The 11966-nt window shown below is 37.2% G+C and overlaps 1 protein-coding gene across 4 annotated transcripts in view; it reads right to left on the bottom strand.

Moving 5' to 3' along the window:
* The window catches only part of LOC135202569 (ras and EF-hand domain-containing protein homolog), a 72126-nt gene extending 62000 nt beyond the window's left edge, over positions 1-10126 (bottom strand). For all 4 annotated transcript variants that reach the window (XM_064232063.1, XM_064232064.1, XM_064232066.1 and 1 more), the window contains exon 1: positions 9846-10126. The gene's annotated coding sequence lies outside the window, so the exon portion shown is untranslated. The remainder of the gene's footprint in view (positions 1-9845) is intronic.
* Between the last annotated feature and the right edge of the window lie 1840 nt (positions 10127-11966).

The following is an 11966-nucleotide window of genomic DNA, read 5'->3' as shown; positions in this document are numbered from 1 at the left end:
GAAGGTAAAATTTTTATCGATTATTTGTTGGCAGTGAAGAGTTGGCGGTGAAATTTCAGGATGTGATATGCACAAATGATAAGCACCCAAGGGGATTTATAATTCATAAGCGTTTCGTCACTGCCAGGATTCGAGTCGATGCCTGGTTTGGAGACAACGATACACAGTGACTTGGACCACCCGGCCATCAAGGGTGATAGAAGTTGATATCGACCCTGCTGTCATATCTTGCTGATTTAGGTTCTGGCAGGCAACTCTTCTAGAAGAAGGACACTCTTGAAGTCAAGCCAACGGGTAGAAAGGACCCTTTAGACCTGGTAGGCAACCCTTCCAGGAGATGGTTACTCTGAAAGCAAAACTTGTTCTACAACCTTTGACGGTGCCTTAGCCATTGTACCCTGGTATTCCATGGTGTTAGGTTTGAGTTGCCTTGCCTGAGGGTACAATCATGCATTTCTCCCCTCTCTCTCTCTCTCTCTCTCTCTCTCTCTCTCTTTCTCTCTCTCTCTCTCTTTTCCTGATTTTTCGAAGCTTGTAGAACAGATTGATGAGAAAGCAAAAGTTGCTTACTCGGTGGATTATCAGGACAGTGCCTTCGTCTTTACCTAATCTTTTCCTTCTGAGCAATTTGTAATTCATAAATCCATCCTGACTGTCCTCCCCAAGTTGTTGTGGCATATCTGGCGGATTTCTATTAGTCTTACATGATGTGCCGGACCCCCCATGTCCACCAGTTGTTTCCGGCCTTTTTTTAAATTTTTTTATTGACATATGGTCACGTTCATATGGACTTTAAACAGTTTGTGTAAATAATGTAAATACAGTTGTTATTGATGGTATTGTTACTTATTTTTCTGTTGATTTTTAGAGTTACTGTTGTTGCGAGTCTGTTTATTAGTTTTGCTACTGATTTTATGATGTTAATTTCAATTCTCTTGGGCGACAATTAGTTGACCCCTTGGCCTATTACTCATTACAGTAGGAAGTATTGCAGATACTTTGCTCAAATATTCGAGGCATAAGATTCATTTTCTTGATCTCCAGAGTTTTGGCCGTAACTGCGATTAGATGTTTTTATATGCGGCTCTCGTAAGTAGTAACAAGTCAAAGGTTGAGTTTTAATTCCGCGGTTTGAATTCTTGATAGTCCTGACTTGATTTCTCGTCGTCACATCCGATATGCACAAGGTCCATATCAGACTCTGGTCCATATGGCTGTATTCGCTCAGTCCGGACGATTATTTGTCATCAGGAAAATTTGGTGTGTAGTTCCCATAAAGTTCTTTGTGTTAGCATTTTCAGTAAGTTCTACAGTGTTTACGTATTTGCTGTTTAACTCAATCCAAATATCGACGATTCTATATATGACTGTCTCTTAGGTAAATAATAATGATAATAATAATAATCTTCACATACACTAGTGACTTTTTTATGCACAATATTAAGCCTCAAATACTATTTAATAGCCAATTCAGTATACCTCAGGAATAACTAACACCCATTTAAGTATAATTGATAAATGATTCGTCCCCGGTATGATTCGAACTCATGCCTGCTTAATATTCGTGAATATAAAACATTCCAGAATGAACGAAACAAAAATCCATTGTAAGCCAAGTGTTACAAACTTACCAATCAGCTATCACAGGTCGATTCTTAACCAGGCATCGGTTCGAATCCTGCCGGGGACGAAACGCCTACCAGTTATAATTTCCTATGATTGTAAGTTATTGCTAAGGTGTGTGAATTGGATATTAAACGGTATGTGTGGTTTGCTTTTTGATATAACATCAAGAGTATATATATATATATATATATATATATATATATATATATATATATGTATATATATAGTATATATATATTATATTATATATTTATATTATATATATATGTATATATATATGTATATTATATGATATATATATATTATATATATAATATATACTATATATATATATATTACAGTTCCTGCCATTTTTCATAATACCTAATATAGAGCCCCAATTTAGCGATCGTTCCCGTGCACATGATTATCGTCAGCACGGCTATTGAGAAAAAAAAGTTAAGTGAGAAATCAGTATCAATATCAATCAGTAAGACTATCTCGAGTTTCCTGTGCCAGAGAGTCATATTTTCACGTCCCTTGACTAAACAAGACGATCGAAGTTCAAAGGGACAGAAATTTAATTGGGGCATATTATTTCAAATATAGGAATCTGAAGTTCACGACGGGAGCGCGCGAGCTCGTCACGGCCGGTCGTCGTTATTATTCCGGGATTTTAAACAGAACCTGTTATGTTTCCCTTTTCAGTTTTACCGTAAAATGCTCCCCTTTGAAGTTGGAAGGGAGTGACGTGTGCACTTGGTAGCGAGCATTAACATTTTCATCCCTGTTTGTGTCTGTTGTTTGCTTATTGTCTATTTTTATAAAGGCGTCAATGAATAAATATCGGTGAGGTGTGGATGGATTTGATGAAATTGATCATCGACGGGTCTACGTTCTCTGGCAAATTGAAAGAGTTGAGTGGCGGTCGGTGTTGGATGGCGACCATATGGGATTTAGTAGTAGGCTTGGGGGGTTGCTGTTCCCTTTGCTTCCGGCTTTAATAATAAAGCAATCGTTTAGATTTGTGCGAGGAGAATATCGGTAGAGTTTCGAAAACCTCGTGGATGAGACAATTCTTGTTTAAATTGCCCTTTGACACATTTCAGAAATATTGCAGATTTGTTATGAATCTACAACACTGAGAATTCAGCATGATAATGTTTTACTTTAACTCCTAAAACCAGTTCGTGTGCATATATATATATATATATATATATATATATAAGTATATATATATATATATATATATAATATATCAATCGGGATATGAACCACGAAAGCCTACTTATTAGAAAACAAAGATAAATTATCAAATTGATACATAGATAAAATTATAAATAAATAATTAAAATTATATATCATTATGTATACTAAGTATATATCTATATAGATATTTATTATGTATACTAAGTATATATACTATATATATATATGCATATATATATATATATATATATATATATATATATATACATATATATATATAGTATATATACTTAGTCATTTATTTTACATTCTTATATGTCTATTAAGTGTATATACACCAAGTTATACTCTTTCAGTTGCAATATTTCGAAGCCAACCAGCAGTCTTCTTATCAAGCTAAAAACATAATAAATAATACCGAATACTGAAATATACAAAATTGTTTCAATAAAAAAGAACAGCTGAAGACATGAGTAAGGACCAACCGTAGAGTGTGGAGGCAGAGGAAGGAAGGAAGGAAGAAGGAAGGAAGGAAGGAAGAAGGAAGGAAGGAAGGAGGAAGGAAGGAAGGAACAAACGAACGAACGAACGAAGAAGGAAGAAAGGAAGGACTGACCAAGAACCGGAAAAAAACGTCACAGTTTACGAGAGATAACAAGTAAAAAATAGCCGAAATTTCTTCGACGCATTCGAGTTTTTTGTACTGCGTATGATGTATGGAACTCTCAGCCACGGCCCATGGAAATTTCGGTCAAGTCCAGGTGGTGGCGTGTGTTGTTAGCATTTATAGAGGTGCTAGACGTATGATCATGACTAACTTTAGCCTAAATGAAATAAAAAAAAAAATGCAGAGGCTAGAGGGCTGCAATTTGGTATGTTTGATGATTGGAGGGTGGATGATCAGCATACTAATTTGCAGCCCTCTAGCCGCAGTAGTTTTCAGATCTGAGGACGGACAGGAAAAGTGCGGACGGACAAGCAGTTTTCTTTTACGGAAAACTAAAAAGGCGTAGACATGGAATGGGTTTTCAGTGAGTGGACCAAATTTTTAATTAACATTGACTCATTAACTGTCAAAAGCTGATGAACTGAATATTTACATTTATCGGCATCTTAAAATCTAGTGCCACGTCTATAGCTGGTCGATTTTAAGTAATCTATCTGTCGATCCTATATATTATAGGAGCCTCAGTTAATGTAAGTAAACTCTTAAATGGCACACGAGGTCATTATGGTTATATATATATATATATATATATATATATATATATATATATATATATATATATATTATATATATATGTGAATTTTTAGCACTTCATTGTGATTCATATAGTACTTGCATTAAGCTCCAAATGTTCCTTTAAGTAATCCAATTTACGCTACCTCGTAATCAATACATTTTCATATATGTTATCCGAGTCTATACTTCACCGTGATTCATATAGTACATGCATTAAGCTACAAAAGTCCAATTTGTTCTACCTCGGAATCAATACATTTTCATATATTTTAGCCGAGTGTATAACTTCACTGAAGTCCTGATTTCTCCTCTGTCCGCTGGTCGCTGGTTCGAACCCCCACGGAGGAGGTGAAAAACGGAAAATTATTACAACTAAAAAAATTCTCCTTCGTTAGCATATATGAAAATATATTCATTCCGAGGTAGAGCGAATTGGTATACTTGGACATTTGTAGCTATATATATATATATATATATATATATATATATATATATATATATATATATATATATATATATATACAGGCAGTCCCCCGGTTACGACAGTGTCGGCTTACGACGTTTCGAGGTTACGACGCTTGTCAATAGACGTTATTTCCAGGGTTACGACGCATGTTCCAGGGTTTACGACGCCTACAACGCTCATAACCCGGGGACCGCCTGTATATATATATATATATATATATATATATATAATATATATATATATATATATATATATATGTATACACACGCATAAAAATATGTTTGTATCCTAACATGGACACAGATACCATTCACAAAATCCGCATCGTTCTTGGGAACGAAGCCTAGAGACCCCACTGGTTGGCTGGTAATAAGCTTGGCGGTGTTGCAGTAACACAAGTGACTCATGAAACGAGACAGACGAACACCTCTGGAAAGCGTTACATGTTGCAAGCTCAATCAAAACCTGATTGTAGTTTTTAAAAGGCGATCTTTTTATGTGTGTTGCTATTGTTGGTGTTTGTGTGTTAAGGAACATACTTTTAACTCCGTCCATTTGAAATCAAGTGAAGCCCTTCCCCAGGTGTAGAGCGATTGCCTTTTTTTTCCTCTTTGGTGTATGAACTAGGTCATATTGATTGCACAGGACTAAAGGCTGTATCTCTTTATATAAAATAAAAATAATTTTGGGAAATTTTTAAGATGGTAAATGAGTCACACTTTGATATCTGTTGAATCGGATTCCTGTACACTAATGTCATGGATGTAATGAGGTCATTTGCACGACAGATGAAATGACATTCTTCTAACGAGTGGTTAAGTGGAAATGAGCAGAATGTACATTAAATCATTATGAATCGCAAGACAGCACGAAGAATAAAAGAAAAGAAGCAGAGAAGACTGAAGAAGGTGTCATTTAAATCCATAATAATGTTGGGTGTCGTGTTGAGCCCGACTGATTCTGTAGCTTGCTCTACATTGGCTGAAGTCTCGGCGCTGACGTCATCGCCCTCCCCCCCTTCTCTCTCTCTCTCTCTCTCTCTCTCTCTCTCTCTCTCTCTCTCACACACACACACACACACACACACACACAATGACGTTCAGTCACTTCCAGTAAAAAATTGTGTTAAGGCGCTATTATCAGGAGCTCGAGCGAATCCTGAGGCAAAAAAAACGGTTCGAAATGAAGCTTCGGATGGAGAGGGGGAGGGAAGGGAGGGAGGGAAGGGAGGGAGACACTTGCGATGTTGATTCTTCGCTCGAAATTGTACAGATTCATTTTCCTGCTGTTGTTTCTCGGGTACACAGCCCTTGAAAGTGTAGCACTATTGGAACCAGTCTTTAGCCGTTGTTGTTCGGTTTTATGAAAACACACACATACGCGCATATATATATAAATATATATATATATATATATATATATATATATATATATATATATATACGTATATATATATATTTCCCTTTGAAGAGGTGATTATAGAGAAGCTATACCCTTCCGGTTTTCAGCGAGTAATTTCAGTGTGGTGCTCATCCCAGAACCCTCTTTCCTAAGAATGTTTGCTTGGCGTATGTGTGGATGACGTTTGTCATTTCGTGATGATCACCCATCCAAGTATTGACTAGACCGACACACACAGGCGCACGTATACAAGACACACACACACACACACACACACACACATATATATATATATATATATATATATATATATATATATATATATATATATATATATATATATCAGCAGAAACCACAGGTAAAATTTTAAAAAAGAAAAGAAAGACGAAAGTGCTTGGCACTCTGTCTGTTCTTTTTTTAAATTTTCCCTGTGGCTTCTGCTGGTAAACAAATCACGTGCTTACCTGTGTGATTTCATAGTATTATGGAACATATATATATATATATATATATCATATATATAATAATATATATACACATATATAGAATCTACTGAACATTTTTTTTAACAGATACATATGGAACTCTTTTTGATTATGGGACTAGGGTTCGTTTCCCGGTATCGGACATCACAATTTCTTCAAAAATCTCTTTGGACTTGTATCTTCAGGCTTTTGTAGAGGACAAGCGTATCCAAAAAATAGCAAATAATTTCAGAAGTTAAGATGGCTACTGTGGCTATTAAAAGTTGCATATATATATATATATATATATATATATATATATATATATATATATATATACATACACACAAAGGTAGAAGCCACGAGTGAAAGTGAAACAGTGGAATGCTGCGAGATCTTTCGACTCAGGGTCCTTTACTTAGTACAAGTAAAAAACCCTGAGTCACGTTCCAAATTATCGTGATTTGGTTATACATACATATATATATATATCTTATATATATCTATATCTATATCTATATATATATATATATATATATATATATATATATTAAGATTAAGCTGGCATTGATCTTGATCTCTCTTAATTACCAAATGATTCTGGAGTTATTAGAAACATGTGCATCGCAATGAAGTCTTTAGACGAATAGTAAAACGAAATCATAAATTATGATTTTTGAGACGTGCCTGGAGGCGGGTGGGCAGAACCTCTCTGGGCCTCCAGCTGCGTTACTTTCTGTATGCCCATTGCTTTTCATTAATCTTCATCCGTTCCTATGGCTTCTTCAAGTCCTTTAATACATTAAATATATTAGCATATGTTTGTTTGTTTGTATGGTGTTTTTACGTTGCATGGAACCAGTGGTTATTCAGCAACGGGACCAACGTCTTTACGTGGACTTCCGAAACCACGTCGAGAGTGAACTTCTATCACCCACACTCCTCAATGGAATGGCCGAGAATCGAACCCGCGACCACGAGGTGAGAGCAAACACCAAACCAACCACGCCACTGAGAACAAGACTCTGCCTTGCTTGTAAGGACTTCACATTCGTATATTGCTCAGAAAGCCATCAGAATAAACGACAGCTTCGTCGTCTCTTTCTGAAAAATGTGTTGGCGTTAGCTTTGCCATCGTTATTTTTCTTGACTTTCAGCAAAATAAGATTTCTTTGGGAGTGCGGAGTTTCTTAACTTTCAGAAACCTCGGTTCGCCTTTTCCTTTGTCACGTCCCTTTCCTATTTAAGCATATTTACGCAATTTCCTGATTCAGAAACAGTGGCAACAGAATTATTGTCAGTCAGAAGGACGAAACTTTATACGAGTTCACTCAGCCGAAAACCCTGCCTTCACCTCCGCTTTATTTATTTATTTATTTATTTATTTATTTATTATTAACACGCAGTTCTTCAGCCTTCATCATAAAATGACCTATATTTAAGCTTTCCAATTTCCATGGGAGATTAGCTTCATTTGACTAAATCTTGAATTCTGTTGTTTTTTCTTAAGGGGAAACGACTTTACACACGTTCGCACATACGCACACATACGAACACACACACACACACATGTATACAGTAAGTAGTTTCTTCTGACAGGTGGCAACAGAATTATTGTCAGTCAGAAGGACGAAACTTTATAACGAGTTCACTCAGCCGAAAACCCTGCCTTCACCTCCGCTTTATTTATTTATTTATTTTATTTATTATTAACACGCAGCTCTTCAGTCTTTATCATAAAATTACCTATATTTAAGCTTTCCAATTTCCATTGGCGATTAGCTTCATTTGACTAAATCTTGAATTCTGTTGTTTTTTCTTAAGGGGAAACGACTTTACACACGTTCGCACATACGCACACATACGAACACACACACACACACATGTATACAGTAAGTAGTTTCTTCTGACAGGTCTGTCTCCAGAGTGATGCTAAACAATTATTACCTGCTACATATTCCTACACAGAAGGCCCATTATCCATACTTACATACAGTGCATGTATTTATAATTACGTCGTAGAGCAAGGGACTTGTATTTGCATGGTGTGTGATTCAGCCCCACCAGCTTGCAGGCTACCACTCAGCCTAATTCTGAAGGAGTAGGTACCAGCGTAGCGCTAATCTATTCAGAGACTTGACTGAACCAGAAGATGCCTCCTTTTAACGTGACGTCCACTGGAGAGGAAAAGCCTCATGTTTGTGCTGTGACAATATTAGACAATAGAAAAGGCTTTCGCTTTTTTGGTTGTCTTAATATTAAGCTCCTTTTACTACCCGCTCCAGCATGACGAGAATATTTTCTTTTTCACTCAATTCCTGAATGTTCATGACTTCAAGCGATGGCTCGCTTTCTCTCTCTGCGTTAGACCGAACTTGTTTTCCTCTGCCATTATTTTCTTTCTGTTCCCAGAGATGTCGTTGAAAAGAGCTTCAGATTAACCTTCCCAGTGGACTTGGGGAAAAAAACTGTCTCTTGCAAAAGAAATGTGACGGTAAATGCCGAGACTAACGGCAAAAAACAGGTCACGTTTTTGAAGGGGACTTTCGAGTTCGTGGAGTTTGCTAGGAGATGAGCGTCAAGAAATAGCTGTCTGGGAAAGATTATAAAAATATACTCTGGGGCTTCATTACGCTTGTTAAGAGGGATGCATAGCCTTGTGCTTAACGGAGCATTTAACGTGCTGCTGGTGAGTGTCATTTGTAAAATTTGAGAGTGAATTTGTGGTAACGATTGTCATACATTCACTGTTCTTTCTTCTGTGGCTTTGATTGACGAAACATTTCTCTCTCTCTCTCTCTCTCTCTCTCTCTCTCTCTTCTCTCTCACACACACACACACACACACAATATAGCAGTAACATACAAGAAAAACAGCCTGAGATAGACTGATTTATATATTTTCTTTCCACACACAGCAGAAACAAAATACAATCGAATGTATGCTTGCTTATGAGAGTAAAGGTAGAAGCGCACATGTATTTTTGTGTTGTAAAGATACAAATGACCTGTATGTGCTTGTACTATATGTATTTTGGATGTATACCGTCTTGAATTAGTGCACAGAGTTGAAAAGGTTTATATACAATATTGTAACATTTCCGTAGTCACACGGCATTTTTTTTTTAAAGTAATTTCAGTTTGGTAAATGAACGAAAACTTTTCGCCAACGCTCTCAAAAAAGGAAAAAGAATCTATCAGTCCAATGGACAAAGAAGGACAAAGAAAAATGTAAAAGAAAAAAATACTACAGCTTCATACTAATGTTTTCCTGGTCTTCGGTGTCATCGATTTTTCCGGAAATATAAAAAGAAAAAACATTTCAGGCGGAAACAACACTGACTTATTTAAGTGTGAAATTTTGTGAGGGAAAGATATCAGACGAAAGAAGTGGAAGAAAGAGAGAGAGCTTTCCGGACTCTTTTCCAACCAGCACAGGGGTTTATAGTCGTCCTTACCTCAGTGTTGTTGCGATGACACACTATAATTGTTGAGATTCCTGGTCTCGAAGAACACCTCAGGTTCTCACAGGAATTCCAGATGTTCGGGATCTTGCTCTGAGGCTTAGCACTACTTTTCAAAGCACAGGCGCTCCGGATTGATTTGCAATCCTTTGCAGAAGAAATCCTTCTCCCCTTTCGTGGGAACTCTTGGCAATTTCCGACTTGGGAGGAGCAAAGCACACCGCCAGCGCTACCCGTATTCCCTCGTTCCACTGACTGGCGGTGCCACAGGTATATGCTGCGAGTCTCAGGTGATTATTGGCACAAGTGGGTGGCACTCTCCAACACCTGTGCAATGAGACTCCCCACCCCCCCACCTCCCCCCCTTCCCCCTTTTCCTCCCAGAACCCTCCTTCCCCTGCCGTTGCGATAAGCTCTTTTACGTATGTCTGTACATGTGTGCATTTTACCGTTTTTGTGCCATCACGTGTGTACATATAGTGTTTACATTATTTTACGTGTGTGTGTGTGTGTGTGTGTGTGTGTGCGTGTAGCTGTACTTCATATGTGTTAGCTTTTATGTATGTCGGTCTTTTATGATTACGTTCATATATTTTTATTATCATGTATGTGTAGGTGACCATCAGCATGCCTAGATGTTACTACATTTGTACGTCTAGGATTGTGTTGTATTGTCATAAGTGAGATTCATGTTTCAACTTGAATTATTTTTTTAAAATTATAAATATTTCTGTATATATACTATATATACATATATCATGTATGTGCACACACACACACACACACACGTACACACACACACACACACACACACATATATATATATATATATATATATATTTATATTTATATATATATATATATATATATATATATATATATAATATATACACATACACACACGCCACTAAGCTACAACATAGCCTAGCGGTAGAGCGCTGGATTCATATTTCTAAGGTCTGTAGTTGATACCGCACTACTGTCCACTGTCGATCCAGCTGTAATTGACAACAGCCCCCCATCTAAAAGACTTCCTTAGAACTGGAGGGCTCAACCCCTCAGGTTTTGCTCCCCTTATCAAGACAGTCAATTCCGTTTAAGAGATTTAGTGCCACCTTACCTTTTCTTCCACATACTATCCAGATTTTTTCTCAGTCCTTTGTACAAACCTGGTGTCTTCCTTGTTTCACCCATTCCGTAACCAACCTCTTCTGTCATCCTGCCTTCATTCTCTGTATTCATTCAAAATGACGTATCCATCTTCTATATTACCATTACTCCTCCATTTTCCTGCTGTCCTTACAAACACTTTCCAACTTTCCCACTGGTCTCTTTAATTATCTTCACTTTTTTCAACCTGTGCCTTATTATCTGCAAATATCAGCCATTGCAGACTCCATTCACAATATCCTTTCTTCTCCCACAAATGAGCAACTATATTTATTGCCCTGCGTATGAAATGTCACAACACTACATACTGCCCAGATACTGAACAAGCAAGGAGCCAACATACCCTCGTCTCGGACCCAGTCACGCTCCCTTTTGCATATTCAAAAAACCCGCTTTTCTTCCTCCATAAAAACCTAATCGATCGTACATCCTCAACAGCCTACACACTCCCTACCTACTGATTCTATCGTAAGATTTTTCTAGACAATGTGTGCCATACAGCATTTCCCTTAAATTTCCAACTTCTCACATAATTGCTTTATTGCAAACACTTGCCCCACAACCTTTTTTGGCTACATCCACACTATTCGTCCGCTTGCAAATCTCCTGTCATCCCTACCCTAGTAAGTACACCACCCCTTGTGTACCAAGAAACGTTATACCATTATCATTCTTACAACCGGCGCTATCACTTTCACCTTTATATCATAGAACACGCATATTATCTTTACCCCATTCCTCCAGAACCTTTCCCTCATCCAAATTTGCCATTGAAACCCTGTTCAGCTATTTATATCACGCTACTGTTACCATACCGCAACATCATATTTAATTCCATAAATTTGTGGTGATTTTCCATTCTTCAACCTCTCCTTATTACGTCGTCAAGAGGCACTCCCAAGAACCCTTTCCCCTTTTGTATTGTCTTCCTCTCTATCTTCCACA

This window comes from Macrobrachium nipponense, chromosome 30 (assembly GCF_015104395.2).
Source record: "Macrobrachium nipponense isolate FS-2020 chromosome 30, ASM1510439v2, whole genome shotgun sequence".
NCBI classification, from domain to species: domain Eukaryota; kingdom Metazoa; phylum Arthropoda; class Malacostraca; order Decapoda; family Palaemonidae; genus Macrobrachium; species Macrobrachium nipponense.
This window is presented reverse-complemented; position numbering and strand designations above follow the sequence as displayed.